The sequence below is a fragment of the Tamandua tetradactyla genome, chromosome 23 (genome assembly GCF_023851605.1).
Source record: "Tamandua tetradactyla isolate mTamTet1 chromosome 23, mTamTet1.pri, whole genome shotgun sequence".
In the NCBI taxonomy this organism is placed as follows: Eukaryota; Metazoa; Chordata; class Mammalia; order Pilosa; family Myrmecophagidae; genus Tamandua; species Tamandua tetradactyla.
In genome coordinates, this window is record NC_135349.1 from 4,357,295 (window position 1) to 4,364,514 (window position 7,220).

Below are 7,220 nucleotides of genomic sequence, written 5' to 3' on the forward strand. Positions count from 1 at the left end.
GTTGAATGTGATGAATCTTGCTGTTTTCATGATTCTTTGTCTCTCAGCACTCTGACAATTGTAGATCTCTTTGTGTTTATCCTACTTAGAGTTTCTCCTTGGATATGCGCATTCAAGTTTATCCTCAAATTTGGGAAGTTCTCATCCTTAATTTGTTCAAATCTTCTTTCTGCCTCTTTTCCTCTGTGTTCTCCATCCAAGATGCCCCTTACATGTATGTTGGCATGCCTAATGGCGTCCCACAGGTCTCCAAGGCTCTGTTCATTTTTTAATGCAGTTTTATTGTGATATCTTCACACACCACCAAAGCATCTAAAGTATACCATTGCTGGCTCACAGTATCAACACATAGTTGTACATGCATCCCCGTGATCAATTCTAGGACATTTTCATTACCCTAGAAAAGAAATAAAAGTTAAAAAAAAAAAAACCCAAAGCCTCCCATACCCCTTATCTCCCTCTATTCTCTCCCTATTATTGACCCATAGCATTGGTGTGGTATACTTGTTACTGTTGATGAAAGAATATTAAAATATGACTGTTAACTATAGTCCATAGTTTACAATTGGTATTATTTTTTGCATATCCCCCCCTTATAGTTAACTCCTTGTAATAGTGTCATACATTTGTTCTTGCTTATGATGGACATTTTTTTTACATTCATACAGCTAGCCACCACATTGTCCATTGTCCACCACAAGATTCACACGTGTTATACATTCCCATATTTTAACCTCCACCTTTCCTTCTGGTCTCATACATGACTCTACACTTCCCCCTTCCATCACGCTCACACACCATTCACCACGTGCTACCATCGCCTCTATCCATTCCCAAATGTTTAAGATCAGTGTAGTTCAACATTCTGCACATATTAAGCAACCGCTCTCCATTTTACAGCATCATTCTATATTGTGTCAACCTATAGTCTAGATTTTGTCTGTGAATTTACACATTATAATTAGTTCATACCAGTGAGATCATACAATATTTGTCCCTTTGTGTCTGACTTATTTCACTTAACATAATGTCCTCAAGGTTCATCTGTGTTGTTGCATGCTTCAGGACTTCATACCTTCTTACTGCTGCATAGTATTCCGTCGTATATATGTACCACATTTTGTTTATCCAGTCATCAGCTGATAGGTGCTTGGATTGTTTCCCTCTTTTGGCAATTGTGACTAATGTCACTATGAATGTTGGTATGCAAATGCCTCTTTGTGTCCCTGCTTTCAGATCTTCTGGGTATATCCCAAGGAGAGGGATTGTTAAGTCATAAGGCAACTCTATACTAAGTTTCTTGAGGAACCACCAAACCATCCTCCATAGAGGCTGTACCATCTTCCATTTCCCCCAGCAGTGATTAAGTAAGTGTTCCAACTTCTCCACATCCTCTCCAATGCTTGTAGTTTACTGCTTATTTAATGGTGTCCATTCTACTGGGTAAGAGATGATATCTCATTGTGGATTTGCATTTCCCTAATAGCTAGTAAAACTGAGCATCTTTTTATGTGCTTTTCAGCCTTTGGATGTGCTTTTCCATCTTTGGAAAAATGTTTATTCATGTCCTTTACCCATTTTTAATAGAATCGTCTTTTCATTGTTGAGTTGTAGGATTTCTTTATATATTCTGGATATCAAACCCTTATTAGAAAGGTGGTTTCCAAACATTTTCTCCCATTGAGTTGGTTGCCTTTTCACCCTTTTGATAAAATCCTTTGAAGCACTGAAGTATTTGATTTTGAGTAACACCCATTTACATATTTTTTTCTTTCCTTGCTTGTGTTTTGGGTGTAAAGTCTAAGAAACTACTATGAAGCTTTATTCATTTTTCATTTTTTTTCTTTCTGTTCCTCAGACTGGATGTTCACAATAGATCTATGCTTACGTTTGCTAATTCTTTCCTCTGCCAGCTCAAATCTGCTGTTAAAGCCCCCTAACGAATGTTTCGTTTGGGTTATTGTGCTTTTCAAGTCCAGAATTTCTATTTGGTTTTTTTTTTAAATAATTTCTATGTTTTTACTGATATTCTTTACTTGGTGAGGCACAGTTCTCATATTTTCATTATTTAGATATGGTTCCCTTTAGTTCTTTGAACATATTCATAATCCCTAGTCTCTGTCTAGTAAATCCAACATCTGGGCTTTCTCAAGCATAGTTTCTATCAACTGCTTTTTCCCTGTTTATGGGCCAGATGTTCCTATTTGTGCATCTCATAGATTTTTGGGTTGAAAATTGGACATTTTAGATAACATACTATGGTAGCTCTGGATTTCAGATTCCCCCTCCTCATCCCACACCACGGTTTGTGGTTGTTGCTGTCTGTTTAGTGAATTTTCTGGGCCAGTTCTGTAAAATCTGTGTTCTCTATTGTGAGTGACCACTGGAGTCTTTGCCTAGCTAATGACTGGACTGATATTTCCTTAAATTCCCTGAACCAATATGTCTCCTAGACCCCTGCCGAGGGGTTGTGTGTGTGTGTTGAGCGTGTCTTCACTTTCTACCTGCACAGAGCCTCAAGGCCAGCCAGAGGTGAGAGATTTGGAGACCTTGACCTTGTCAGGCCTGTCCTGGGCATATGTGTAGACTTTCAGCTTCTGGAAGTAAGTCAGGAGCGTCTCAAAGTCCCCTATGGACATCTCCTTCCCCAGTTTTCCTTCTTGTTAGCCCCAACTGGTGAAACTCTCTCAGGCAGCCGGAGATAAGACAATTGACACTGATTGGGACAAATGCAGAGACACTGGCAGCTTCTGCATTAGGTCAAATAAAGACCAGCCTTGAGAATGCAACTTTTCCGCAAGCTGCCGGACAAGTCAAATACCCACAATTCTCAGGGGTGGAACTTTTGGGGTGCTCCAGACCTGTTTTTTTTTTTCCAGCAGCCGCTAGGCTGCTTGTTTTCACAGCTGCCATGGGTGTGCAAGGCTGCTAATTCCTAAGGCCACTGTGGATCTGGGAGAGAGAGATGGAATTAGGGCAATTTAAGATGCCACAAGGCGCCCCATCCTTACCAAGATTCAGCTGTTTTACTTGAATAAATGATCCTCAGATTGTTGCAAGCCTTCAGATAATTTCCAGTTTTCTGGAAAAGTTTATTTTGACCATGTTCATCCGTGATCTCACTGCTCTCACAGAAGAGCAGATTTTCAGAGATCCTAACTCCACATTCCGGAAATGCTGCCTCATCCCTTTCATCTTTAAAGCATGCTCAGGAGGTAAGTTCCTTTTAGCCCATACTATAATTGAGGAAACAGGTTCTCAGCATCTTGCCTAAATTCGCAGACCTCCGGAGAACCTGAGCCAGGCCCAATATGCCTGTCTGATTTCACTGTTCTGCACATCCTAAGACTTCCCATCTCACCCCATGGTGCTTGTTACCCCTCCGTGCCATCTGTTTATCCCATGACTTTATTTAGGAACTCTCCTGGGAGAGGATTGCTCCGCTTTACATGTTCCACACAGACTACTTGAGGAATGTTCTAAACAATTGCAGACAGTGGTTCTGCTCTGAGGTTGAAGGCAGGAAGCGAAGCACGTCTCTCCGGGATTGGCATCCATCCAACCAGCTGGAGGAATCCAGCAGTGATGACAGCAGCTCGTGAACATCCGTCCTGCTCAGCATGCCATCAGGTCCGCCAGCACATGCTCTCCCAGGTAAGCTGGGACACAAGGGTGCATTCCTAGGCCATGAACAGTTCAAGCTCTCTGGCAGCAATTCAGCCTGCCCCCCACCACCACCAAAACTCCCCCACGGTTCCCTATATCACCCATGTGACAAAGCAGCGAAACACAACGGGCAGCAGCTCTCAGTGCCAGCTCATGTTGGCCACCAGCAATGGAAGTCCGCAGTTGAGTTATTCGGGCACCGTTCTTGGTAATGGAGACACAGAGTAAATGACACAGACACGAATCCCTGCCCTCCTAGAGCTGCTGTTTCAGTGGTGATGGTAGGCCATTATACGGCATATTGGAGGATGACAAGTGCTCTATAGAGATGTTCAGCTAGGAAAGGGACTGGGTGTGTGGAAGCATAAGGACGGTCACCTTTTTAACAGGAGGAGGTAATTGCTGTGGTTTGGGAGGCTGCTATGACAAACACCATACAATGGGTTGGTGTAAATGACAAGCATTGATTAGCTCGTGGCTTTGGAAGCCAGAAGTCCCATGCTTCCTTCCAGAATCAGTAGTGTTCTGATGACTTGCCACAATCCTTGGGGATCCAGGGCTTGTATCTCTGCCTCCCGTCGCAGGGTGCTCTCTCTCCCAGTGTCCACGCTTTCAGTTTCCATGGTCTCTGGCTTGTCCCTATGGCCCTTTCTCTATAAGACGTCCAGGAATACAAGGACGACCCCCTTGATTCCATACTGTGATGACTGGGTTCTGGCATCAGCTTGGCCAGGTGATGTGCCCAGGTGATACTTGCCGCAGGGCTACTTCGTGGCTGGTTGATAAACCGGAAGGCTGGTGCATTAAGTCATCAGTCAGTTGTTGCACCTGTGGCTGATTACATCTGTGATCTACAAAGGCATGTCTCCCACAGCCGTATAATCCAGTCAGCTGAAGGCTTTTAAGGGAGAAGCGAGCCTGTTTCATGGTTTCTTCAGCCAGCGAGCCTCTCCGGTGGCGTTCATCCAGATCCTCCATCAGGGCCGCCAGCTTCATGGATTTTGGACTCTTCCATTCCCACGGTTGCATGAGACACCTTTATCAATCTCACATGCACAGATTTCCCCTCTTGGTTCTGACTGACACACATACTTTAATGAGATTTTTGAAGATGCTATTCACAAATGAGTCCCCATCCTGACACACCTGAATATATTCAAGGATGCTATTTACAGATGGTTTCACACCACAGGAATGTGTCCTGAGAGTAAGCACACATCCTGGCTGGGCTGCATGATTCAATCTACCACAGGATTTTCCAGGAAGAGGTCATTCTCAGGAGGGCTTCTCCGGTAACCTACCCAGCACTGTTTCATCTTAGGGTGAAGGAAATTCAATGGCGGGCTCCTGCCCACGGGACCCAGCCTCCTGCTCATGGACCCGGTCACCAGGTAGATGGCAGAAGGTTCAGGGTGGCACCACCTAAAAGACCATGCCCTATAAGGTTGGCACGTTCTCCTACAACCTGCAGTACGTGCCTGCACACTAGAAGTGGAATTGGTAGTCACTCCTTGCACTATTACATCTACTAACCCATTTAAGAAAAGTTTGTTTTCTATCCCCACGAGTCAGGGCTCAGTGGACTTCAATATCCTAGTACTTAAAGGGTTCCCTTTTACCCCCAAGAAACAGGGCTGTGGTTTTGGAAAAGTGGGAACTGAGAATAGCCCCTAGGCAAGAAAGAGTTTCTCTACTGGCTGGAGTGCTTGATTCTGATGGCCACAGGAAAATTGGGGGGCTGCTCAAAATGGTGCCAAGGAGGATTAGGTTTAGAAACCAGGAGCCTCACTTGGGCACCTCTTTGTGAACCTCAGTTCAATAATAATAATCCCTGGGAGGCTGTGGCAACTGATAAAGCCAGGGCGATGGAAGACACTGTTTCTGCAGAAATGAAGGCTTTGGTTACACTGTTCTGCCTATGTAAAAGCCCCAACCAGCCAAGGTGCTAGCAGAGGCATGGAGAACTAGGGGTGGGTGGGAAAAAGCAAGAAGCTGTGATTGCCCACATAGACCTTGTACTCTACTCTAGAGGTAGAAACCGTTAGCAGCTACGTTTTATATCCATCTCTCCCACCTACAAATTATATGAAATGCACCAAGGATGGCTAATGTGACAATTTAGGTTCAAGGTGGGCACATGACATAACGTGATGGCTGGTTGTAACCTGTGTTTCCTTTATGGTAGGGACATGAATTCTTTCATTCAAAGTGCAAAGATGAATACAGAGGCCAAAGGAGGTGGACTATACGGGTTATTTTTTGTTTGCCTCTCCAGATCCACTCTCTGCTCTTCTCTGCCTTGTCCTGCCCACCCCCCACCCCCCACCCCCACCCATACCCCACCCTACACAACCACGACCCAGATTGGCCTTCACGGACCACATCAGCCAGGCTCCCCTTCCCTCTGGCTTCTGGTTGGTTCCACCAATGTGAGTCACCAGCAAGAAACTAGCAGGCAGAGCCTCCCCGACTTCCTGCCTCCTGGGCCAGTTCCAGCCGTAGCCGTGTTCCTTTACAACCCCAGCTCCTGCTGAGCATCCCCTGTCATGGATTTAGCTCCCAATGGGTTCTGACGACATTGCTCCCTCTTCTTGTCCCCCAGGCCCAGGACTAGTAATAGCTTTCTGTCATTACTAGCCCCAAGATATCTCCACATCCTTTCTTGGTCTCTGTAACCCAAAGTGGGGTCCCCAGATTATCGGCATCAGCTCACCTGGGAACTTGATGTGATGTAAATTCATAGGCCTTACCCAGTCCTACTCCATCGGCCCTCCAGGTGATTCTGAGACACAGTGAATTCTGAGAATTCACTAAACTCTCTTCGATTGTCCCATGGCCTGCCCCGGCTGTTTTCTGCTGGGACATTGGCCGACACATGAAGTTATTGGAAAATTTTAACCTGGTAGGCTTGCACTTTATAGCAACCGTTCTGGCTGTAGTCAGTTGGAGGACTGAGAGCTTTTGCAGGAATGTGACAATTCTGGGCATGTGGGGACTCCTTTTGGAAGCTATCAGTTATACCGACACGTGGAAGATGGAGAACCCAGAGAGAAGTGGAGAGTGAGAAGGGAAAACAGCCCATCAGATCTTCTCGGTTACCTAGCCCATCTCCCCTGGGTAAGGGAGTCCAGAGGTTCCAGGTAAAAGTTCTTTTTAGGAGTAAATGAAGCAAAGATGAATGCATGTCCTCTGAGATTCTGAGCACAGAAGCAAACGGGACAGAATGAAGGACTCCAAGAAGTCTATAAAGGAAACTGAGAGATTGCTGATGGCACCGGCAGAAGATAGAATCTGGGACGAGATCGGAAGTGTCAGAAAGAAGGCCAGTTTGATGGAAACATTTTGAGAGAACCCTCCATCTCCACCCTACCTCTCTGTTAGGCCTGGTGCCAGGCCACTTACTCCAAGAAGCCCTCCCTGACCACCTTCATCATGGCTCTTCCCCCATCTGGTTGTGAATCCCACTCCCCTTGAACTTCTTCTTCACAGCACTCAACATGGTCTGCAGTAATCCATTTTTGTGCGGGACAGTTGGATGGGAACACAGGCTCTGT